At 39.2% G+C, this 27,029-nt stretch overlaps 1 protein-coding gene across 2 annotated transcripts in view; it reads left to right on the top strand.

Annotated features, from left to right (window-relative positions):
* ZFPM2 (zinc finger protein, FOG family member 2) overlaps positions 1-27,029 on the top strand; it is a 349,444-nt gene that overhangs the window by 13,898 nt on the left and 308,517 nt on the right. The gene's annotated exons all lie outside the window — the stretch shown is intronic.

Below are 27,029 nucleotides of genomic sequence, written 5' to 3' on the forward strand. Positions count from 1 at the left end.
GGCTGCTATTCCAGAAACCTTATATTTCACACACATCAAATGTTTTAAAATCTAATAATGTTTAAAATCTTGTCATTTAAAAAAAAACCCAGACAGATTTTGTTAAAAAAAATAGCCTGAAAAGCAAATATATTATTGAAATATTGTTATTTCCAGTTTATTAGGAAATTTATATCTTTAAATTATTTCCAGTATTATCTTGTCTGGTATTGGTTTAGAATGTATATTACTATTAAAACTAATAGTAGGGGGAAAATGAAGCATACATGAAATGCATGAAAGTACATTTTTTAAAGCCATAAAAATCTTTTTGCCGGTAGGAGTGAAATAAAACATGAGTGTAAGCGAAGCCTATTGATTTCCAATAAATTAACTTTTAAAAGCGGTAGTCATGAAGATGTGATAGGATTGGCACAAGGATCAAAAATATAATAGAGCAAATGATGATGCCTTCTTTCAGCTTCTCAGTCAATGAAATTTGGAGTTAGGAAAAATATGTACTGTTTACCCATGAATCACATTTCAATTTTTGTGAAATGGATTGCGAAGTGGTCCCAGAATCATATTATGACAAAGCTATAAAGATCCTGATGAAAACAGAAGACCTGCCATGTTCTCAGTCTAAGAGGGGAAGAGAAATAACATTACCAGATCATGCAGTAATGAAAAATTATAGACATGTTTCTAGTGTTCTTGGAAATATAAAGAATATCCATCAATTAGTTATGTGCTGATCCCTCACATGGGAACAAGAAGTCAAAAGAGAAGGACACATCTCCAACCCTTATCTTTGTATCAATGCATAACTTGCTAGGCTATGGCATAGCATTCCATTGGTTCATTCTCAATGACATTGTCATGAATGGCCCCACTAATTTCAGTACTAAGGCAGCACTCCAAGCAGATGTCTGGCTACTGTTCTCAATCATTATTCTGAAAACGTAACACACTGTTGGGATGGGTAGCCATACCAAATGAATGAATGACTGTACAAGAAGAATATAGTACGTAGGGCAAAATCCTCATAGATTGCAACCTGCACAAAACATTCCTAGGAAAAAGTGCTCAAGACTATACCGGGACAAGAATTTCTGCGCAAAGAAACATTGACAGCAGAACTTTCACAAGCTCATTGTAAGACTTGGTTTAGGAAGCCAAAGATGAGTTTGAGCTCCGCAGGAGGAAGAACATTGATGAGTTTGAGCTCCGCAGGAGGAAGAACATTTGTAAATGCTTGTTTTTTAAAAAATATGCTATCAAACAAAATAAGACAAAAATTTCTGAAGCCTGTACATGTCACAGTCGTCACCAAATACAGTAAGTACCATTTAGCCATAGCAACTAACGTACTAGCAAATCATGAGCCATTCATTCTGTCTATAATACCAACTCCACATTGTATAGTTCACTAGAAATACAGGAGGAATCATAGCTAAGTCAAATAATATATTAACATGCAGACAATGTAGTTTCAAATTCTGAACATAATTTATATATTGTACTTATATGCTAGGAAAAATAGGAACATCTTACAAATTATATACAATGTACTCTCAATAGCTCAGTATCTCAAGGCCCGCAGTAACTTCCAAAATCAATAGCATGTCCATTTTGCTTGGCTCGTTCCAATATCCTTGTTACCTCTCCACCTTTCACCCTACCTTATCTCTTTTTTTCATTTATCCCATTGACAGTACTATATATTCTGGAAGTAACATTCTTTTGTATTGTGCCAAAGGTGCTTTTCCAAAAGGCAATGAGAATTCCTTGGTTTTCTTTCTTGTAAACATTTTGCTTCTCATCCAAGATATTTTCAAGGAAAAAAACCCCAAGAAAGTTCAGTTGCCTTTTGGAAAAGCATCTTTGGGACAACCATGACTTGGATGATGAGAATGTCCGTAGACATTCTTTTTTATTGCTGTATTTGTGTGATGTGCCTCTAATAAAACATTACTAGTAATAAAAATTAAAGTAATATGAAAGTAATTGAAAGCCAAATAGTTTTATTCAAAATATAATGCCCGGTTAGCATAATATAATAGTATAAACAGAATATACCAAGATGCATTAAAATATACAAAGTACTATTTTAAAAAAACTATTGGAAAGAGTACCCATATCATTTGTGCATCCTGAAGGAATGGTTCTCTCCATTCTAAGGGTGTAAACATGTATAGGAGATGACCAGATTGAGCCTGAGGGAGGGATGTCAAACATGTCATCAGTCTCAAGTCCCTTCGTCCCACAAGAGATCTAAGTCCAGCCAATCTTGAATTCAGTTGGTGTTTCTAGGCAATGCCAGCTACTTGGTTGTGCTGTTTAATATATGCCTGTTCCTATCGCTATATGTTGGACTATCTCTGAAGCCTCTCTGCAGTTTGCATCTTGGATTCTGTCTAGTCAGGTCCTGCTTCTCTGGATTTGATTCTTAGCATTTGTTCCTATGTTGCTCTGATTGTGTGTGTCTGTGTGTGTGTGTGTGTGTGTGTGTGTGTGATGAACTGCAATGCAGTAATCATTCTTTGTAGTAAATAGGCATTTTATTACTGGCTGTACTCATCATGGCAACCATTTCGTAAAATAACCATATAATACTCTCAAAATTCCAGGGAGGGATGTCAAACATGTCATCAGTCATATTATAGAAATGGGTCACAGGGGAAATGTACGAAAAAGTCTCAATGGTTACGCATAGTAGCATAATATTCTCCCATCCCTTCTGATTTCTATAGTGTTCATTCTTTGAAGCTCCAGTTCAAACACGGAATAGGCTAAAGGTGCCATTGCTGTTTGTGTTGTGGTCCCCAACCGTGATGCTATTTGCCTAGAGGGGCAAGAAGTGTTAATGATGTACTTAAGTGTGGTTGGGAATGTTTTGAATAAAAATCTTTGCGTATAAAGTGCTCTTTCTTGTTTTTCCCTCGTTAACAGAGTGTTCCTTTGTAAGCTTGCAATATGCACAATCAGAAATGTAATTTGATCCTGCCTGCCTGCCAGTAGAGTCTTCTGTGCGAGGTTTACACAATTTACGTGCCAATAGCAATCATATTTCTCGTTTCAGGACTTGGTGGAAATAACATTATAGATGGACAGTAATGGTTAATTAAAGAGATAATAGGGGTCCACTTCAGTGTGCATTGAGTTAACTCAGGCCCCCTGGCCTGGCTTTGATATGAAGTATATACCTTGGGAATGTGTGTATTCAATTAAATATTTTAGTATAAGTAGGTTAATACCAGCGGTGGGATTCACTTACCTTCTCTACCAGTTTGTAAATGTGAGTGTCTGCCTTTTGTGCATGCGCAGTGCTCACACATTACATCAGGCAGATGGGTGGAGCCTCCTGCCGCCACCACTACTGATTTGCCCAAACTGGAGAGAACTGGCTGAATGCCACCTCTGGGTAATACCCAGGTAGGGTGTAGGTAGAAGTTACTCACATACCTATCTGTGCTTTCATATCACACCACCTACACTAAATTTACATAGGATTGACCAGAGAAAATAGGATTTAATTTCATTAAACCTCACCAATCAAGGATTCCTTTTGGTATAGCAATTCCTTTCCTTTTTTAAAAAAAAGATCTCTCATGCTTACAAGATATTGTCAGTATTGTCCCTTATCTTAGTGTCATTGAGAAGGCTGCCTAGAATATGGCTTCTAGAAGAACCCGTTTTGAGAGATTCTACGATCAAACATACATTCTTCTCAAATAGACACCAGAACACTGTCATAGCCCAAACTGACCTATTAATTAGCTGTGCAGATTTTTTTCCCCTCAGGAATTCCATTTTATTTTGCTATAAGAAAGAATGAATATTTCTGGTTATCAGAATTTTTTTTCCAGGAATGTGCCTTGGGATTAAATTAGTCCACATCCCTGTGATGGTCGGCTCAGGGATAGGAATGGAGGTTGGTTTAATAGGTGTTCAATTGACTTCTTTAAGAATTTTTTTTTTTTGTATCTTTGACTCAACCTGGACATCTGGCCTCGATAAGTCCATGCAATCTCTTGGCAATATTTTCTGAAGTGGTTTGCTGTAGCTTTCTTCTTAGAGTTGAGAGAGAGTAACTGTCCCAAAGTTATGCAGCAGGGCTTGTGCTAAAAGCAATTCTAGAACTCACACTCTCCCAGTTTAGTCTGATAGCTTAACTGCTAAACAATTTGGTTTTGAGATTAGTTTATTTTAAATGGTGAGCTATGTAGTGGAACCGAATGAGAAGACAGGTAAATAATTTGGAAGGAATATTCATACATCCTCAAAATTCATTTACCCCAGGGACAAGATTTTTTAGAAATAAATTTGGGGAAGTGGCTAGAGACTAGGCTAGAAACCAGGAGACAGTGAGATCTAGTCTCATTTTATGCATAAATCCAGTTGGGTGACCTTGAACAGTCACTGTCAACCTTAGGAAGGTGGGAATAACAAACCACTTCTGAAAAACCTTGGCAAGAAAACTGCATGGACTCTGCAGCAATGTCCAAGAACAGATTGAGCTGGAAAAAAAAAATCAAGATTTTCTAACAGAAAAAAATCTATATAGGTCATCGGATGATTTTTATTCTGAGGAACAAAGGGAAAGGATCAGATATCTGTCGTGTTTTTGGAGAGTTTCTTCATACCAGTACTTAGGCATTTCCAGTGAATAAGTGGGTCTTAGGCCCTAAGATGAGCAAAAATAATTATCAGGTGCTTTTCCTAAGGGCAGTTTGAGAATAATTTCTATATAGAATAAGGATCATTCCATCTTCTCAGAAGTCATTGCTTATGGCTTCAAGGAATAAACTCTCAGCAAGTACATTTATTCTGGGGGAAAACTCCAATACTAGATGTACAATACTTATCGAAGATAATACTTGTAAAAAGTATTTTCAAAAATTAATGTGTTTATTACAATAGTGAGTTATGTGCAACTTAGAACAAGCAATTAACACATAACATAATTTTGGTCAAAATGCATGTCATGTAGTTTGTGTTATGTGATTTCATTCACTGGAAATGACTCAAATAATATGAGTTTTCGTTTTGATTACACATCCATTTCATGTCTATTTCATATTCTCTTCCAATGGTTAATACTTCCACCAGTTCCATTAGATGATCAGAATGTTGTGAGAAACCATCATAAATAGATCTAGTTCTCTTTTAACATTTAGATAAAGCAATTAAATATTTTTTTCTGCTCCCTTTTGCTCCGTTGTGACCTATAGTAGATATATTAAATATATCTTATTATTTTCATAGATATTTTCTCCAGTATTTTGCATCATCAGGATCACATTCTACAGTAGCACAGAAGTTTATGGATGAAATTGTCTGTGTATGATTAGGTAAGCTAGTGACCTATTATAATGGCACACTGATTCCTAAATTCCTTGACTGCATCAAGAATGTTAACAGGATACCCTTGGAAAATATTTGCATTTACATTAGCCAGAATCCATTTTTCTTGTCAGTTTCAATTTCTAACTATTTGAAACATGTTAATTTAAAGAAACAAAAGCTTCATTAATTGATCTTAATGAGGCCTAAGAGTCTTCAAGCAGAATAAAGGAAAAGAAAAATGCTTGTGCATTGTTGATATTTCAGTTCAGGATTATCAAAAGTGAAAACATTGTTTATCTTGATATATGAACTCAGTCTAAGACTTGTACTCAACATTTGTTCCCATCATCAATATCAATCTTTGAGAACTGTCTGGACTAAGCACTCTTGAACTGGGGGGGAGGGGGTTCCTTTCTCTACAACCTTAACATTTTCCATATTGCTTCAAAGATAATCCTTGCCATTGGCAGAGAAATGTTGATGGACACACAAGGCTTTAGGGAAAAGAGAATTTCGCCTTTTGTTCTGCCACTGGTCAATGAAAATAATATGGTAGATATATGGAAGGTTTTCTTATATGTAAAGGCCTTTGTAGACTAGAATTATTATTACATTATGGATGGTTAAATAATGAGAGGATTAGAAGAAAGTGCAGTTTTTCCAGTAAAATCTATGCCTTAGAAAAATGACTGACTTTATTATTGTAATTATATTACTATATAGTTATACTATTAATATTATTGTGATGAATATAACAACAAATGTGAATTATGACTGTTCAAATAACTGTACCCAGATCACACACAGTTTGATGGAAATGGAAAGTAATATAAAAAAAACAAATGAAACATGAAAAAAGAAAAGAAAAATGACTGACTTTAAGATGCCAAAATGCTGGGTTTTTTTTTACTGCAACCCATTAACAAGATTATTCCTATTCAGTTCTACGTATCCATTGTTTGCTTGTTTTCTGATCACTAGTTCATTTTGCCTGAGTTTGCATGACATTCAGTAGAGAATGCTGTTTTTAAATGCCTAAGTCAATAAATGAAGTATTTATTCAAAGTTTACAGAGATCATAGAAGAGGTTGAAAAGGGAATCCACAGGGTTAAAAGCAAAGTACAGATTCATGAGCAGTGAGTTGTTGTGTCTCTAAATCCCAGACATACTTTATTAGGGCAATCCAGCTGGTTTGTTATTTCTGTCTCCTCATTATCAACACGCTTATGGTATGGTCTCTTCCCCCTCACTTTCAGTGCCAAGAATTTGGCAGAGACACCAGAGAGGAGGTCAGAGACTGACTTGGGAGGAGAGTTGTGAAACAGAAAGTGCAACAGAGAAAATCCAGTGGTTGCAAAACTAAATCAGGTTTGTTTTTATCATGGGTAGGCTACCACAGTATGGTTCCATTGGCAAACAGTAATTACAGCTATGTGTAATTAATTACAGAAAAACTGATATATTGGACTCCATTCTCTTGATACTTTATGCTGGTGTTAACTTAAGGCAACTACATGGATGTCTACAGAATTAATAAGGGAGGAAGTTAATGGGAAATGTTACCTTTAATTTCTGCTAACATGATTTGTCGTTTTAAAGGTAGATAATATTTGAGAAAGTGTTAGATAGTGTCATGTTAGAAATTAAATATAAGCAGTATATTTGAATACACTAAATATGAGTGCATAACAGAAAGGAAATGGGAATGCAAACAGATGCAGATTTACAGGAAAGAAACTGATGGGAAATTATTTTTCTCACATCTCCATCAAGTCTCTTTTCAAATAACATTCGAGAAAACATACCCTGAATTTGGGTATTTGCAACTTGATGTTGACTATTGCATAGTGTTCTTCTTAAACAGGAAGCTGCATTTCACATTTCAGTGTCGGCAAAGAGAAAGTTTATGGATATAACCTTTCTTTTTCCAGAAACTGGCAGTCAGTATAATTTAGCAGTGTATGTGTTTTCATGCGATATATGTGTAAACTTTCAGTTATGGATTATACTCCCCCTTCCACACACTACAGTCCTTAAATGACAGCTCCCCACTTCACTTTCATATAATTGTTTTCTTCCTTCTGTCACGTTAGTGGCTAATTACTACTGGGTGCTGTCCAGATCCATTAAAATTAATGGGAATATTGCCATTGAGTCATTAGTTGGCAATTCTGATTGTGTAACACCTCTCAAATATAACAAGAATTATTCATTAAAGTAAAGACTTTAAATAAAGACTGAAGCCTAACTTTTTCTATAAGTTTGTACTGATAATATATTTACAGAATAGTTCCCAGAATGTATGCTGCTACAGTGGTACTGTATGAGATGAAAATTAATTAATTAATTAAGTTAGCTAGTTAGCTAGTTAGTTAGCTAGTTAGCTAGCCACTTGTGTACAGGAATAAAAATAAACATGAATAAGAACACAGGAAATGGATATAAATAAATGGGGACAGTAGGCAGGGACGTTAGACACGCTGGTGCGTTTATGCATGCCCCTAATTGTCAATTCCTTACTTTTAAAATGCTGCATACATTAATGTCAGAGAAAATAAATAAAGAGAAGTGAAGGCAGGAATAAGTAGCAAATAAAAAGGGAAGCAATCTGCAGAACTTTTAGTTACACGTGCCTTTTCAATTTACGGTGGGTTTGAGAATAAGAGAGTTCTGTAAAAACCATAACAAAATGGGGTTGATGAGAATTTGTCAAGGGGTATGTTTTAAAACAGTAGTTTATAATGCATGTTTGAAGACAGTCTCAGGCCAGTGTATCAGCAAAAATATATAGAAATTTTAAATAGTTTTCCTTAGAATAAATACATAATATTTCCATGTTAATAACATTGAACTAATATATTTTATTTAAGATATACCATTAATGAGAAGCCCTTGGACATGAATGCACTCTGTATAGGTTCTTCGTTTGTATAACAATTTTTTGTAAAATGTGAAATAGGTCTGATAATAAGTAGTCAAAGCATTGCCTCTACTAAAGCACTTGGAAATGGATATTCCAGGGATACTGAAGATTATCATATGCTCTGAATTTGGAAGAGAATCACTTTCTCATTTTCCAGGTTAATGCATATATTGGAATGTATTTATCCTTTTATTTACGCTTTTTAAAATGTTTTTCGTCTTAAATGAGCATGAATGTATGCATGAATAGACATATATACATCTTTTTAGAAAATAGAAAATCTTTGTGTAGAAAATAATTTATTTTTATTGCAATATAATGTATTGTATGTATATATTACCGGAAAAAAAATGATTAAGAGCTGTTCAGCAATCTTAGAAAGTGGTGAAACCTAGAACTAAAGAGAAATTGCTTATGAAGAACAATTAATCGGTAGAATGACTTATCTCCAGAAGATAGAGGTGCTCCAACACTGGAGGTTTTTAAGAAGAGATTGGACAGACATTTATCTGAAATGGTACATCTGTTTCTTGCCTTAGCACGGAGTTGAACTAGAAGATTTTCAAGGTCCCTTCCAACTCTGCTATTCTGTAATTCTGTTATTCTTTGTGATTTTTACTTTATTAAACAGATAATGAATGCTGTAATAGTGGATATCCTATATTGTGAAGCAGTTGATCTACAACTGAGTTCTCTTTTAGTTATGTAATTTCAGTTTGGTTGCATACTAAGATAGAACTTCAGGTGGTATCAGACTACTTGAAGTCATATAATAAAAAAAGTTATGTAACTTTTAAATAGAATCTATTCAATGCTCTTCTTTTCCTCACTAATAGCTTGTGTAGTTCATCCAGTGGATTAATGGCATTTTGCTCTGTATTTATCTACTGTGGTCGATGGCAGTCACAGTAATGCTATGGAGTAGGACAAAGTAAAACACTGTGTGATAACATCCAAAATCAAAGTATAGTCTACTAAATGAAGTTAGCATTTAAAAATAGCTCTGTGGTTTTATTATTTCATTATTAAAATGAGTTTATTGTAAAGTGTATGCACCTCATGGTGTGAATGGCATGGAGTATAAAGTGTTAACAGCATTAACCTCATTGTTAATTTAGGTAATTAAAATCATTATTTGTTTAGAAAAAAATAATATTAAGAAATCAGAATCCTGTTCTAGTTGCATGCTTACATGAATATCATGGATAGGGACAAAATCATGGTGTTTTCTTATATATTAGTTCCATTGATTGATTGATTGATTGATTGATTGACACAATTTATGTATCTTACATGTATAAAGTAAGTCTAAAATCATGACAGCACAAAAGTAAGTATAAACTGATATGATAGCGTACCATCACCCCTCCTCCCATCAAGATTGAAACTGGTAAGAATGAATGGTATTTGGTTTTGTTCACAATATTAAGGAGGATACATCTTTCCATTAAGGGGAAAATTATAAATAAAGTAGTCTTCCTGTTTCCTAGGAAGTTGGGAATACATCTTTATGGAAACATGTAAAACTGGCAAAACTTACTTGGAACATAGTATTCTAGTTGTAAACATAACCCAGTTCATGAATTTTAGATAACAATCAGCATTTTCAATTATATCCTGAAACTCATTAGTTTGCCTATATTTTACTGAATTAACTTTTACCTGTTAGCAGGTAGCCTGTAGATTGCCGTATTTTTCAGAGTATAAGATGCACCAAGGTTTTGAAGAGGCAAATTAAAAAAAAAGTGTTTGCACTCTGCAAACCTTCCAAAAATGGCCCGTTCCCCCCCCCCAAAAGGGCATGAATAGCCTTTAGGAGGCTTATAGAGTGCCTTGGGGGCTGGGGGGGGGGCAAAATTGAGCAAAAAATGGTGCGGTGGTTAGAATGCAGTACTGCAGGCTACTTCTGCTGACTGCTGATTGCCAGCAGTTCGAATCTCACCAGGCTCAAGGTTGACTCACCTTTCCATCCTTCTGAGATTGGTAAAATGAAGACCCAGCTTGTTGGGGGCAATATGCTGACTCTGTAAACCGCTTAGAGAGGGCTATAAAGTACTGTGAAGCGGTATATAAGTGCTATTGGTATCTAACTCCCATTGTAGGTACCTTGGCCTTGGTAACCACTAGATCTGTGACCCGTACAATTTCTGATCTTGTCAGGCTTCTCCCAACAGATAAATAAGCATAAATAAGCTCAGAACCTCTGATGAATAAAATTTATTATAGAAAAGCTATGACACATTTTCAATGATTATTGTGTATCACACATGAGTTCTATTCATAATGAAATCATTGTTCAAATTTTTACATGTCCTGCTCCTACCAATGTAATAGAGTCTGCTAGAAGAAATTCTCTTTTGTGCAAAAAGAGTCAGTTATCATCTGTTTCTTGTCTTGGTAACCACCAGATCTCGTATTAAGCTGTTTACCTCTGAAAGTGTGACAGTGTCTCAGACACACTGGGTCAGGAAATGAAAATGACAAGAACCAGATATGTGGGTGATGAACATGTGTCGCTCAGGATTGTAATATTACATTGCAACATTTCCCTGTTTCAACACACAATAATCAATCAACACCTAGACAAAGAAGAGTGATATCCTTAAAAATGTAAATAACCCAAAATCAATTACAGTTCAATGATCAGGGGAAAAAAATCAAACCTCTTCTGATGAGCCATTCCAACACATAGCTCTCAAGATTGGTGATCACACAAGAAGCAACTAACATGCAAATCATGGGTGAAAAACACATTGTCAGGGTTCCAAATAGCATCCAAAATTAGAGTCCAAGGCAAAGTATTGCTCAACGTTCCAATTTATTAAGAGAGCTATGTTGGCACATCTGGGAAAACCCAAATCTGAAAGCTTCCCCATTTTCCCCACCCAGCTGAAAGTTCAAGATGTTGCCTTACACCCACCAGCCCATCACATGGTCCAATCTTCCACCGCCATGCAGGCAGTTCCACCCATCCAGTTCCGGTTAGGTGCAAAGGTGCAGAGACAAAGGATGACCTTGGCTATCTAGAAGGAATTTTGTTTTTGCTACATAGCATCTAACTCTGTACAATCCCCCCTCCCATTTTCCCACAACAGAAAAGGCAGAATAATAGAAAGTGTGGCAGGCCAAACATCCAAGAGGAATATGGCTGCAGGCCTGACACACATTTTATCAGCCAAATAAATAACCTACCACCAACAAGGCATCAGTTACTTGCAAAACAAGGTTTGCCCATAAGTTCACATCTCACTTCTGTCAAAACTCTTACAGTGATAAAGTTACCTAATTGGTCTCCCTCCCGCCTCAGATTTGGATAAATCTTGACAATTCAGTAAGATTCAGATAATCAGTTTCTTTGAAGATCTTCTGCAACTGAGCCCTAACCACTTCTTCCAAAACCTTTCCCTAAAAAGTTGGAGACGTGGCTTGACAGATCTAAGGATGGCTTGTTCAGCAGATGACATACAGTAACACTGACTCTTTCAAGATACATAAAGCAACGGAGGAGGAAGACAAGATAGGGTGTGCATAAATAAATTATTTCATGTTTTGTTCCTAAATTTAACACTGCTGGTTATAGCCGTTATTTATATACTGTATGTGGTAAACTCGTGACATTTCTGCCCTTTCACAACAGACATCTAACAATAGAACAGCTCCAATTAAGAAGAGGAACATCAGCCTCTGGCATCTTATTCTGTTGTTCAATCTCTCTCTCTCTCTTTTTTTTTGCAAGGAAGAATTCATTTGTTTCTTAATTAAGAAAAACACCAATAGCACGAAAAATCTTCTTATAGTACCTGAATGATAATTAGGTGAAAGGTATAAAAACACACACACACACACGCACACACACACATTCCACCAGCAGCCAAAATGAACTTGAGCTGATAAAAATGAACTAAACTAGCCTTGCATAAATCGAGGCTGAGAGAAGTGTACAGTCATTATGGCTAAGACAATATGCAAACTATCTTCAAAGAAATCAAATTGCTAGAGTGTTTTCATTTGCATGTATTAACTATTAACATAATGAGGAGAAGTGACATTGGACCTGGATTGTGTGTCTGTTTGAATTGATAACTCCGCTGTATCTGCAAATAGGCACCCAAAAATCACACTAGTAGTGAGATCAGTGTTGCACTCTGAAGAGTGTCTTGGAGCACTGAACAAACCTGATGGAGTGATGAATGCAAACCATCATTTTTGACAACAGTTTTGTAGCAGAGTCATTAGTTTTGTGTCTTAAAGGTACAGATTTCAGTTTTGAACTTTTTCCTCTTAATTTATGATCACTGGCAATGGAAAAAGGCTAGTACTGATTTCAATAACATCTTCATGCTATATTTAGTCAGGTTTTTACATTTAATTTGAGAGTCAGCACGTTAGAAAGTTTGACTTGAAAGACCTGCGTTTAGATAGTATCTCTAGTATGGTCTAATTTCATAGTTGTAGGGCAACAGGATTAAATTATTCATACATAATATGTATAATTGGATGAGGAAACATTTAAAATGTTACGGGAGCTTTCAGAAATATGTTTGTGCATGTACATATATGATATAAGTAACAAAAATATATATTTGGGTGATAAATAAAAATTGCTTGCCAGAACAAATCCATCTGTGAAATCTAATAATATGCAAAATGAATGCTTAATGAAGCTTCATTGGAAGGCTGTTCCTTAATTTAAGAGCCATAACTTTTCTGTTCTCATGTGTTCTGCTGATGTTGAGAAAGCAAGACTTTTGAGAAAATATTTTATAAAAAAAAGTTACTTTGATTCATGAGAAGTGCTTCCTTGAATATTTATTTCAGGTATTTATTTTAAGACTTATTATGATTTCAGAGGCTAGAGTTACCACTTGAATTGATCCTTGAAACAAGTGAGTAGCTAATGAAGGTATAACAGAATTTGAAGGCTATGGGAAATCCTGATAAATACCTGATCATGGCATTCTGTAATTCCATCTTTATGTATAACTTATTACTGTAATTCAACCCACAGATGATTAAAACATGAACAAATGAGACTAGATTTGATTTTTCTATGGGAAAGAGAAGCGGAGAAACAGGGTTTGTAGGTGGGCTGCTGTCGGTTCGGACTGGTTCGGGTGAACCGGTAGTTCCAACCATTGGCTGGGCCAGCCCCCGCCCTGCGTCTCCTATTTATCCCACTCTCTGGCTTCCTTCCCCTCCCACAAAGCCAGGTTGATTGCCACACTTCACCTGTTATACTCAACGCGGCTGCCTGAAAAGATTTGCTTTGTGTTTGAAGCCGCATGAAAGTGGGGAAGGCGCATACGTGAACGAAGCCTGCGTGCATGCACACATTTCCGGAGAACCGGTTGTTAACATGCATGTGCAGCCCACCTCTGTGTAGAAGGTATAGCTGCTCAGTCCTTTCATATATAATTCTGAAAGTAATAGCAATTAAAACAACCTGCCTCACAAGTCATACACCATAAAAGTTGTATAAAAGTTGTACAAAAAGCCGATTAAAAGTTCAATAGCTAGAACTATTATTTGCTTTGATTGTTTCTGCAGTAAGTAATCTCCATGTTGCCTCTTCCACCAGAATCTTCATGCATGAAAACACTGTCAATAAGCAGCTGATCAAGTTTGAGTTTAAGCTCAGCTGAATTCTCCTTCTTGGTTTGGCTAATTAAATGGCTGTTTACAAAATTCTTTTAAAGCATTAACATGATTACAGTTGGGTTTTCACCTCTTAAATATTACATGAATATGACCTCATGATTATTTAAACAATATGACATATTGTTCTGTGCATACAGGAAAAATATTATCCCTTCTATGTATTTTATTATTTTGAAGCGGAAGTCTTTGAATATTCCATCTTACTCTCCTCTATACATTTGTATATAATTGTAGCTATGCAATTAAAAAAGAGAGAAAAACAATTATTGTTGGAAAGACATACGTAAAAGATGAGGTACAATAACACAAATTGTTCTAGAAATGTAGGCCCCATGACAGAGAATAGATAGTGTTAGCATTTTGTGGGGATGTTTTCTGTTGCCTGTTATTTCCATCTGCCTTGGGACACTGACAAAATGGTGGCATCCTTATTAAAAAGCCCATGTTTACATTCCATCTGTTATAGTAAGCAGGTCTTCCAGGGGGCAATAAGGATTTCCCCTATGGCTATACCTGATTGCTTTGTGCATCTGTTTGTTAATCTAAAAAGCCAGCACTTATTCTGTACTGTAGAGCTTGAATTCTCCATCCTCCCTGCCCCCATAGTTTGTCAAAGGACTCCAATCAGTCAGACTTTTGCAAGTTAAAATACTGGAACATCTGAGTAGCTCACTACTTTACCTACAATGGACACAGTGGTAGCTAACATGGGCACTGACTTCCACAGGAATCTTTTAAAAAGAACCAAGTGCATGTACTGTCATATATAACATTTCCTAGGGAGGATGCAAAACTGTGATTAGGTTAGATGTTTGAAACCTAGTGACAGTAAAACAAAACTCGAATTATTTTGCATTCATTAATATGGCTCAGCCTTGGAATTAAATTTTAAGATTTAAGATTGAGGTATCTACTGCAGCAGATAGAATCATACTAAGGCCCATTTAGGCTATCAGATCTAAACTCCAGCTCAGGGCAGGAATAGATTTAGTAAAATTAAAGCCTACCTGACAGGTGGTTGCCTTGCCTCACTTAAATATATCCAGTGAGGGAAAGGTCACCACCTCTTTGGGTAATTAGTTCCACCGATGAACAACTTCTACTGTTCAAAATATTTTTCTAGCATTCAGTCAGAATCAGCCTCCTTACAATTTTAAATTTCTTCTATCTTCTGCACTTGGAGATAACAAATAACATATCTTAGCCTTATTTTCGGTGGCATTCTTTCAGGAATAGTAAATCTTGATTTACTGACCTCGATCAACATGCAATGGATCAGTTTACTGTTACTTGGTTAAAGACTTAATCACACAAATGACATGAATTACCACAAAATTGTGTTCTCTATTTAATAAACAGTAGGGACCCACTGATACTTTTTCAAGAAGCAATTGGACTTTCTGATTTTTCTTTGAAGATGTTCACTTCTCACCCAAGAAGCTTCCTCAGGCTTCTTCTAACACAACTTCTACTCCCCCAATTGGTATATTAAATTAAGGTTTAATTGCATTTGAAGATACATTGAGTTTTTTAGGATTCTTTTCATATTTCCCTCAAACACTTCTTTATAGAGTTTAAGTTTCTAGTCCCATAATCATTGTTGTCATTTTGAACTGTTTGTCTGAATGCTTCTTTTAGTTTTTAGTGTCCAGGATTGGATCTGATTACTGAAGATCTCATTACTGTAGAAGAAAGTGAAAATATTATTTAGGTATATATAGTAGTAACTTAGGAGCTGGCACATATGCTTATAAAGTTAGTTTATCAGTACTCTTGCTGAGGTTAGGGGAAAAGCTATTATTTAATGTCAAATATAATCCAGTTACACTTCAGATATACATTGAGGTTTTTTTTTCTGTTTTTGTGCTGATGCTAAGAATCAAAATTTATCGTTCATCAATAGAATAGAGGCTTCAAAAGCAAAATAGAACCTGGTTATTTTATAACCTGCGTCATACAAGGGTAAAAGAGAAGAACTCCAGTACTTAGATTGTTTGACTTTTAAAACATCTTAATTTATTCTTGGAGAATTGCTTAACAAAATGCTGCTATTTTAGTGAAGCTTCTACTTGCTAGAATTTTATATAAATTTCAGTGGCCTTAAATGTGCTATTTTAGTTTCATAATACTAACAATAAATGTAATGTAATCTGATCATGATATGATGTTCAGACAATAGAGGCCATGATAAAAAAAAGAGGCTCTGAAACTTATTCAGAGAAGAATCTGGATGGATTACTCCCTTTCAAATCACTATAATGCTTTCCATTAAAAAGTAAAACATTGACGAATAATATATATAAGATACATATCTGAAATGAGCTAACTTACAGAATGTGTCCAAAAGCTGGGACCAATGATTCCCAGAATGAAATTTGGAGAAGTTGTGACTTCTTCAGTGTTATTGGCAGCTGCTGCGCTGCTCAACTCGTGCTGTGATTGTATCTTAAATTTCAATGTTCTGTGACAGTTTCCTAGCCAGTCTTGCATTCCCTGACTTCCTTCCCCACCCAGCAGCACCCACTTACCTGCCTGATGGAAAGCAAAAGGAAGCAAAGGGGGAAGGAGGGAGAGAAAGAGATTTTTAATGCTCCCTGCCAGATTATTTCAAGGAAATGGGAAAGGCAGCAGGAAGTTGGAAGTTACTTTTGCTCAGTTTTCCTCTTACTGCTTTTTGGCTACCTTTGGTTATTCTGTTTCTCAGTAAGGAAATATGTTTGAAATGATGACCCAATGGGGTAAGGTTTGTCTAGTTAATATTGGAACTATCCATGGGACAATAGGTAATATCACCTGGAAAAAGTTTCAAGAACACATTCTTGTCTGCTAGTCTGCTGCAGAAAAATAGTTCCATCCATCCATCCCTATCTATCTGTCTGTCTGTCTGTCTGTCTGTCTGTCTATCTATCATCTATCTATCCTATCTATCTATCTATCTATCTATCTATCTATCTATCTATCTATCTATCTATCTATCTATCATCTATCATCTCATATATAGAGAAGTAAGTATACAGAATTCATTCATGCCATCTTGAAAGAAGGTATTCCAAATTTTTGTTTTGTTTTGCCCAATCTTTACATTTTACATTTGTGTTTTTCCACTCTGGAGGTGACTATATAATGTATGTCAAGGTTTTTATACTTGCCTTTTATCAGTCCACTGTTTTTTAATTTACTTGTTTATTTGTTTTCAATTTACTTGTTTCAAGGAATGCATCCAAAACCTGGGACACATTATTTTCCTGTTATCGTAGAGACAGCAGCCAGACTGGGTATGCTCCGTCCATTAACCAATTGGACTGAGTCTACACTTATGATGTAATCGGGCCCTTGTGGCTCCCCCCCCAGTTTCAGACTCAGTCCAACCTGGACTGGCTGTGAGAATTGATCTCTCCTCCAAATTATTTAATTATATCTTTAATTGGTGAATTTTTTCCAAAAAAATTTATTGTTCCTTTAAATTGGTTCCTTAAATAAACCTTTATTCTACAAATGGAGGGAAATTCGAAACTGATCTCTGGCTGCCTCTCCTCAGTCATCTGATTGCCTGCGGCCACGGGTTCACTCAGGAAGTCTGCCTTGCGATCAGATTGGCCAGCTCATGAGCTACGGTTCCACAGCTGTTTCCCCGTGGCGCTCCTTGATTCTGGGCACTCAGAGGGACGCGTGACCGGCCGTTTTGCATGCAGCGGTTCCAGGCAAATCCGGTGGCCATTCTGCAGATCGCCTGGCCACACTTCGTATTGGTGGCCATTTTGCAGTCGGAAAAGCCCGTGAAGATAACGGTGGCCATTTTGAGGCTCGGAAAAGCCTCAGAGAAAAAAGTTGGCCATTTTGGATGCTTTGAAAAAGGCGCGATCTCTACAGGAGCTGTTTGGAGTACCCAGCAATGCAGGATCACCCCAGGTGGACCAGATCAGAAGCGCCTGACCAGCAAACGGGTGACACCATTGCCTATCTTATTTGGGTGTTGATTTATGTTTGGGGAAATGGCTGATCCAGCTATGGATACGAATGCAGGATTAGAGGAGGCAGGACCATCAGAGGCAAAGAGTAGCAGGAAGAGACAAGCCAAAGAGGCCCCTTCCTCAGGAGTAAACTCCAAGGTCTCTAAAGCGACTACAAGGGCAGAAGAGCTCAGGCAGAAGGCCCTTGAGAAAGATTTTCAGAGGGCCCTAAAACAACAACATACTCTAACTGCCCAGCCCTCCCTCCGAGGATCACCAGGTTGCATCCCCAGCTCCACCTGTCTTGCCTCCCATGGGTCCTGACCCCCCCCCCCCCGGCCTATTCAGAAGGAGAATTGTCTTCTTCGGAGTTCTAATCTTCGATGGAACCTGACAACAGAGGCAATTTCTTTGATGTCCCTCTTAATAGGGAGCACACCTTTGAACAGGCTTTCCTCCTGGTTACACATGGTTCTGGGGCACCCCACACCATGTACACCTTTCCTGCTGATATGGCAACCATCATTGCTGAAACCATTAAACAGGTCATGGCTGTGACCTACAACAGCAACCCAAACCTGCTCCATCACATGGCCATAAGCATAAATCTTCTGCTGCGGCTCAGCAACATGATCCCTCTGCCTCTATTTCTCAGACCTCAGTTGGCGGGGAACAAGATAACCTGCGGGACTCAGACTTGTCTGATGACGAGGTGGTCACCCCAGATGCCCCTGCCTTTACCGGATTATTCAAAACTGATCGTTTCATGTTCCTTCTTCTTAAGGCCATTAAAGCTGCTAACTTACCATCTTCTGCTTCAGCTTCTACTTCACAGGATAAACCGGCAGAACTGGCTTCAACTGAGGGTCCCAGTAGCCCATTCACCGAATCCGGTGGAAAAAGAGGTTATCCCTGTTCCCAAGATATTCCTGAATGTCATCCAGAAGCAGTGGGAGTCTCCAGGCACAGGTCAACAGCCGACCAACCTTGACAAATGTCTCTACAACATTGCACCAGACCTCACCAAGTTCTTCGAGACTCCCCCAGTGGACGCACTGGTTGCAACCCTGTCTTCACCTACTATGGTCTCTGGAGCCCGTGAGGAGGTTCTCAAGCCTGAGGAGAAAAGGTCAGATCAAACCTTAGTCAAAAGCTATCAGGCTGGGGCCTGGGCTTTTAGGGCCTCTACGGCCACTTCCTTTTTCTCCAGGGTGGCCTTGGTTTGGATTGAACAGCTTCAGGAGCACATCGCTCCTACTGACCCTAGATCACATAGGGGTTTCAACAAGATCAGGGCAGTGGTTGAATTCTTCCCTTAATGCTGCTAGATTCGCTTCTAAAGCCATGGCCTCTTCGATCACGGCCAGGCATCTGCTTTGGCTCAAGCCATGGCAGGCGGATGTCCATACCAAGTGGCGCCTAGCAGCCTCCCCATTCAGTGGCACCCAATTATTTGGTAATCCCTTAGACTCATACCTCACAGAATCTAAAGACAAGTGCAAAGTCCTTTCATCCATCTACAAGAAACAGGACAGTCGGCCCGCTCCCTTCTATAGGAGGTCGTCCTTTCGACCGGCGGACGGAGGGCCTTCCTTCCCCCATCCACAACATCAACCCTACACTCCCAGACAGGGATCTCACCAGGACAGGTCCAGTAGAAACACACAACGTTTCCCCTCCAAGAAATCTTACCATGAAGGAGGCAACCACCATTTTTCATGTAGGAAATGACTAACTGGACTCTCTTCCGATCAGAGGACGCCTGACATTCTTTGCCCACCACTGGGAGGAGACCACAACAGAAAATTGGGTACTCAAAACTGTCAAATTTGGTCTCATGCTAGAATTCGTCTCCATCCCCCAGGAACACTTCATGCCATGCCCGGTCTCTTGGTGTCCTCGCAAGAGGGCACTGATGGAACAGGCCATTCAGCACCTGTTGGCGATCCGGGCCATCCAACTGGTTCCTCCCATCAGGAAGGGCAGGGGTTCCCACCTGTTTGTGGTACCGAAGAATTCCGGGGGACGGAGAGCAATTTTAGATCTAAAAACATTGAACTGTCACATTGTCTATCGGTGGTTCAAAATGCATTCTCTGCACACCATCCTACAGGGGGTCAGGAAAGGGGACTTCCTCATGTTGGTAGACTTGACCGAAGCTTACCCTCATATCCCCATCTTCATAGACCACCAAAAATATCTGCGCTTCTTCTATGGGGGGAGACACTTCCAGTACCGAGCTCTTCCGTTCGGTCTATCCTCTGCCTCAGGGTATTCACAAAGGTACTGGCAGCACTAGCCGCACAGATCAGGTCATCCCCAGTTCGGATTCTCTGTTACCTGCATGACATCCTCTTGTTGTCCAGGTCTCCGGTTCAGGCAGAAAGAGATTTCGCCCTCACCATTCACACCTTGCAGAATCACGGGTTCAGGGTGAATCTCAAAAAAAGTCACCTCGTTCCCAGCACTTGCCTTCTCCACCTTGGGGTCTTGATAGACACCATCGCGGAGTGGGTGTTCCTATCCAACGACCGCACTCTCAGTCTGAGGGAACTTGTCAGAAAGGTGCTACATCTACGCAAGGCATCCCTTCTTCTTCTCTCCCAAGTCTTGGGCAAGATGGTACCCTACTTTGGGATTGTCCTGTGGGCCAGGTTTCACAGCAGGAGCCTTCAATAGTTCATGCTTCTACATCAAAAGGCCGACAGGAGCAGCTCTCCTCTCAGGGTCCCCCTTGTCAGACAGGTATTACACTCTCTCAAATGGTGGCAGTCCCTGGCGATTTTGCAAGGGACCTTGTTCAGAGAGCTGTGCCGTCTCACACTTATGACGGATGCAAGTCTGACAGGTTGGGGGCACACATGCAGGATCTAGTGGCTCAGGGTCAGTGGTCCCTCAGCGAGAGCCAAAACAGACACTTCCACCACAGAGTTCAGGCCCGTCACATATTAGTCCTCATGAACAATATCACTACCAAGCCACACATAAACAGACAGGGGGGAACTCGTTCCTGATCCCTGATGCAGGAATCCAACCTGTTGTGCCAGTGGGCGGAATCTCACCTGTCATCTCTCAGGGCAGAACACATCTCAGGGGACTCCAACATCCAAGTAGACTGGCTGGCCCGGACAATGATAGATCAGGTGGAGTGGACCATCTATCCAAGCCTCTTCCATCGACTGACACTACGGTTCAGCCTCCCAGTCCTAGACCTGTTCGCGACGCAGACAACAACCAGGTACTCAGGTATTACTCGAGGTTCATGGATCCCATGGCAGAAGGAGTAGATGCTCTAAGATGCCAGTGGCCCAGGGGTCTCCTGTACGCATTTCCTCCCCTTCCCCTCATTCAGAGGATAATTCAAAAAATGCTGGAGCAGGAGGCAGAACTATTACTGCTAGCGCTAAATTGGCCACGCTGGCCTTGGTATGCCGACCTAGTGACTCTGTCAATCTCCACCCCATGGCTCATTCCACGGTCTCTCCTGTCTCTATACTAAGGGTCAGTTTGTCATCCCGACCCTCAGTGGCTACTGTTAACTGCATGGCGATTGAGCGGCAAGATTTAACAGCTGATAACATCTCCCTCGACATCATTGCTACCATTCAGGCATCACGCAGAAGCTCTACTAACCGCATTTATGATGCCAAAAATCCCGGCGGACTTTTGCTCTGTGGTGTTCCAACCAGACTGTTGACCCACTTACGGCATCCATTCCGCAGATATTGGACTTCCTGCAGAGGGGGCTTGATCAGGGACTTACCCCTAACACGCTACGCTGACAGGTGGCCGCTCTGGCCTCTGTTCTGAACGGCCTGGCATCCGAACATCTGCCTTCTCACCCCTTGATCAGGAGATTTCTCCGTGGAGCGTCCAACCTGCGTCCCCCTGCCATACATAGATATCTGACTTGGGACTTTCCTCGTGTCCTAGAGGCTTTGACCTCCGCACTCTCTGAACCTATAAGATCCACTTCTTTGAAACTGTTGTCCTTTAAAACGCTGTTTTTGGTGGCTGTAACCTCAGCCAGACGTATTTCTGATTTGGCTGCTCTTTCAGTCAGTCATGACTTGTGCGTGTTCCATCCAGACTGAGTTGTCTTAAGACTGGACCTGACATTCATACCGAAGGTCAATAGCTGTTTCTACCGAGGTCAGGAGTTGACTTTACCTGATTTCTGTCCATCTCCCCGTCACGAGAGGGAGCGCAAGTGGCACACTCTTGACATACGTCGTGCCCTCAAGATCTACATCGACCGTACTGCCTCGTTCCACCACTCGGAAGCTCTCTTCACTCCTTTCACCAGGCCTTCTTGGGTACCAAGGCTTCATCGTCTAGTCTGGGGCACTGGATAAGAGCCTGTATTAAACTGTCTTATGAACTTCAATCCATAGAGGTCCCTGTAAACGTTACAGCTCACTCTACACGTAGCGCTGAGACATCTGCAGCTTGGTCCACTCAAGCCACCTTGGAAGAAGTCTGCCGGGTGGCCACTGGGCGTCTCGCACAGTCTTCATACATCATTACAAGTTGGACAAGTATGTGTAGGCTGACGAGGCTTTTGGGCACAGGGTGCTACAACAAGTGCTTGTGCCCTAACGGACCTTTTTTTACAATTTCCCACCCTAGTAGGAAGCCCAGTCTTTGGTACGTCCCAGTCTGGCTGCTGTCTCTATGATAACAGGAAAATGGGTGTTGGTTCTTACCTGATACGCTCGTTTTCTGGTAGAGTAGAGACAGCAGCCAGCCCTGCCCTGGTATGGGTCAAGTGAGGGAATTCCTTGTGCAGAGGAGAGAGTTACAGTGACTATGGACTTTCACTTTTTGCTCACAATTCTCACTTGAGTCTACAGTTTTCCTTCATCTGAAACTGGGAAGGAGCCCCAAGGGCCCAATGACATCATAAGTGTAGACTCAGTCCGATTGGTTAATGGACGGAGCATACCCAGTCTGGCTGCTGCCTCTACTCTACCAGAAAATGAGCGTATCAGGTAAGAACTAACACCCATTTCCTTGGGATTTAAATTTGGCAAACCTGTGGCCACTTCAGTGCTGCCATAATGTACATATTAAACAGGACAGGGAGAAGGGCTGAGTCTTGTGAAATCTTTTAATGGAAAAACTAAAGAGCAGGTCCTCCTTAATCATTGAATTGGACCTGCCATTAAAGTTCATGGCTTTTCGTTTTGGATTTCCAGATTCTTAAGATCATTTAAAAAAATGCACAGATGAGCAACAAAGATGATAAGGTGTCTGGAGGCTAAATGATATGAAAAGTGATTAAGAGAACTAGGCATATCTAGCCTAAGGAAGAAAAGGTTTATGGATGACATGATATCCATGATGTGAGGGGCTGTCACGGACAAGAAGGGGTTAATTTATTCTCCAAAGCACCTGAATATAGGACAAGAAGCAATGGGTGGAAGTTTATTTAAGAAAGATACACTCTGAAATCAAGGAGAAATTTGCTGACAGAATAATAAATGAATGAAACAGTTTGCCTCCTGAATTTGGGAGTACTCTATTGCTAGAAATTTTTTTTAAAAAAAGATTGGGCAACCATTTGTCTGGGATAGTGAGGATAAGATCTCCTGCCCTGGTCAGGGGTTGGATTAGAAGACCTCCAAGGTCCATTCCAGGCTCATGATTCTAGTTCCTTGAGTTGCTTTTCTTGCCAAGTTATCAAATGGAGATCTTTGCTTGAATTTCTGATATTTATCTAAGGTGGAATCATTTGTATCGATGAGAGAAAGCACCCATCTGGCTGTTCCTTTTTTCAACAGGCAATTTTGGTCAGATCTGTAGGAAATTCTGCTGGCCTACCCATAATAAACAAGTCACACTGAATTGTAAAGTCAAGAATTGATCCTGATCATTCCTTCCCTTTCAGTCTCACCAGTAAATTTTCAAGGGAATGGAACCACACAATGTAGGAGTATGGTTTGCTTCTGGCTGAGGTAAGCCTTGCCCCAAATGCTATGGTAGCTGTATCATGGTATTGTGTAGGCTCATCATGTCTGAATCTACCTGCTTTTGATGCTTGATAATGTATCAGTCACTTATTTTGCAGACAGCAGGGTGTCCTGAGGATCTGTTGCCATATTCCAGTTTTACAAGTGAAATCTGATGCCTCTCTGATGAGAGAATAGTGAAGCTTTCAAGATTAACGTCAGCAGTTGGAGATAAACAAGGTCAGGAAACAGGAGTTGCTAACAGTCTTGTTAGAGTATTGAAGCAGAATCTTGAAAGCCTGTCAAGGTTCCTTGGTACTTATACATAACCCAGCCAAAATGGAGTTGTTTTGAGTTTCTTTATCATGCTTTCTAGTTTCCCAGGATTCAGCTTCACATCTTCCTGACGTTTCTGCCCGAAAGACTATTCTGAAACCTTCAGAATTCTTTCTCTCCATCTTCTCTCCTAAGAACAATGGATTTGGCCCTCTCCCTTCCATTTTCACTGCTGTTCCTGATCTAATTGTCCTCCCTTATACATGTCCAAACAAACTAACTAACTAACAAAGGTTTCCTTTGAATTTTTGATATGAAAACATGATAAGATGATGTGAATGAGGAAAAAATATTTTACACAACTTAGTATTAAAAGAACATTCATATACCCTGTTTCCCTGAAAATAAGACCTCCCTGGATAATAAGCCCAATCAGGCTTTTGAGTGCATGTGCTAAAATAAGCGCTCCCCTGAAAATAAGCCCTCCCTGAAAATATTGTAACACAGCAGCTACCATGAGGTGACCACATCTACACCTCAAAAATAATAAGACCTCTATGAAAATAAGGCCAAGCACTTATTTTGGGGGTCAAAATAAAATAAAACCCTGTCTTATTTTCGGGGAAACATGGGTATAATCTTAATTAGGAATAAATGCTCCTGAGTTTGGGACAAATTCCTCTAAATAGAGGATTGAAAATTTGTTTGATTTCAATTAGGAATCCTTTGATTACTAATGTACAGCTGGTTTGGATAATTATTCCATATCTTCCTCGTATAGAATTCTATTCAATTTGTTTTCCACTGAGGTGTTAGAATTGTCTGTAAGGTAATTCTTTCACAAGGTAGGTATTGTGGGGAAACAGAGGCTTAATGACTGTTGAATACACATTGTGGATGTCTATGAATTACTCTCCGTTGGATTGGCATTCTGATTCACAGTTGAATAGCCATTCTAATCCTCTATCAGCATGCATACCTCAGCCCACAGATATAATTTGCATCAGTTTGCCTGTTTATAAAAAGAAATAGCCTCAATGAAAATGCATATTTTGTAAAAATAAGATATCTGAGACATTCTATGAACTTTTTGTGGATATTATATCATATGAAGAAACAAAGTGGATCTCACTGGGGAAATTAAGGAATAGGTATGACACATTCCTTTTTTGATACTTCTTTTTAGTCCTTTATGATAGCCAAGCACTTTTTTTTCTTTCAGAATGAGTCCCTTTATGCCGGGGTTCATCGTATAAATTTTCTTTTATACTTTTGACAATTGCCATTAAAGCAGATTATGAGCTTTTAAATCTGATGATTTAAGACACTGTTTCTCAACCATGGCAACTTGGAATCTGAGGGTTGAGACCCATATACAGCATCCTGGAGTCGTCAAAGTTGAGAAACACTATTTCATCTGCAATCATTTGTGGACTACTACTCAGTCACTGAAAGATTGCTGAATTAAATGTTGAAAGCCACTGAAAGAATCCTAAATTAGGTTTTGCTGTGAGATGAGATTATTCATTTTAAGGCCTTGCATTCAGAATTAGCGATGTGATCAGCAATGTAATTTCATTTACTTAGAGAAGTCATAAATCTAAGAACTGTATGATTCCTGACAAAAAAACAGATCTTTATAATAGGAGAGAGCCTAGTGAGTTTTTCTGTTTTCTCTTTAAACTGCCTATTCTTATGCTTTATTCAGTTTCCTGACAGATTATATCTGTTACGTTCATTTAGGCTAATATACTCTTTTCTGCACATGCTCCCCACACAATAGTGGACAATGGGTACCCCAACCATTGTCAGTGGCTTTCAACATTAAAGCTGGAGTCTTGCTGGTTGAGCTATTGCGATTCTTAAAAGAGGATGAAATACTATCAATGGGATTTGCAATAGATTGTCATTCTGCATGTTTAAGATCGGGCAGCTTAGAAAGTTTAGCATTCTTTACTTTCCAGACTTGAGCTAATGGGAAATACACAGCCTAAAAAATATCTTAATGGAAAGCAGACTCCCTAAGTCTGAATTTGTTCAAACCTGATTTTAGTCATCTCCTGACTCTAACACTCTTAGTCCTTATAAGCATCAATCTAACCCCACAAGGATTTTATTTAAATGGGATGTCATATATAACATATGTTTTTTAAAAACATATGCTTATATGTTTTAAGCCAGTCAAAGCAGTTTAAAATATCAGAATGCAGCAAGATAAGGCAGGTTGTGGATTTTCTTTAGCTCAGTTTTGTATTGATTTTGATGCAGAGAAGAGGAATGTCACTCTGAATGCATCTCATATTTCTTAGTTAGTTTGTAATAAACCTCTTTCTTGCTGGCACATAGTTTAAATGTTATGGCAGTGACCTGTAGATCTTAAATCAGTTTATATGTTTAACTACTTGATAGCTATACTATAGGTGTCTACTATAGTACTATAGTACTATAGTACTATAGTACTATAGTACTATAGTACTATAGTACTATAGTAGACATCCATGGATGATGGATGTCTACTATAGACATCCATGGATACAGGATGGATACTATAGTACTATAGTATCTACTATAGTACTATAGTATCCATCGCTGGCCATAGGGGGCGAACAATTGCCCCTGTGGAACGGGCGCGCAATTTGGGCGTCCTCCTTGATGCCCGGCTGTCAATGGATGACCATGTGGCAGCCGTGGCAAGGGGGGCGTTCCACCAGGTTCGCCTGGTGCGCCAATTGCGCCCCCTACTGGACCGGGATGCCCTACGCACGGTCACTCATGCGCTGGTGACGTCCCGCCTGGACTATTGCAACGCTCTCTACATGGGGCTGCCCTTGGGACGCGCCCGGAGACTGCAGTTAGTTCAGAACGCAGCCGCGCGGGCTGTGATGGGGAGTACGAGATACTCCCACGTAACATCTCTCCCCCCCGACATTAGAACCACTACT

Source organism: Natrix helvetica (genome assembly GCF_964273705.1).
Source record: "Natrix helvetica genome assembly, chromosome: 4".
Classification (NCBI taxonomy): Eukaryota; Metazoa; Chordata; class Lepidosauria; order Squamata; family Natricidae; genus Natrix; species Natrix helvetica.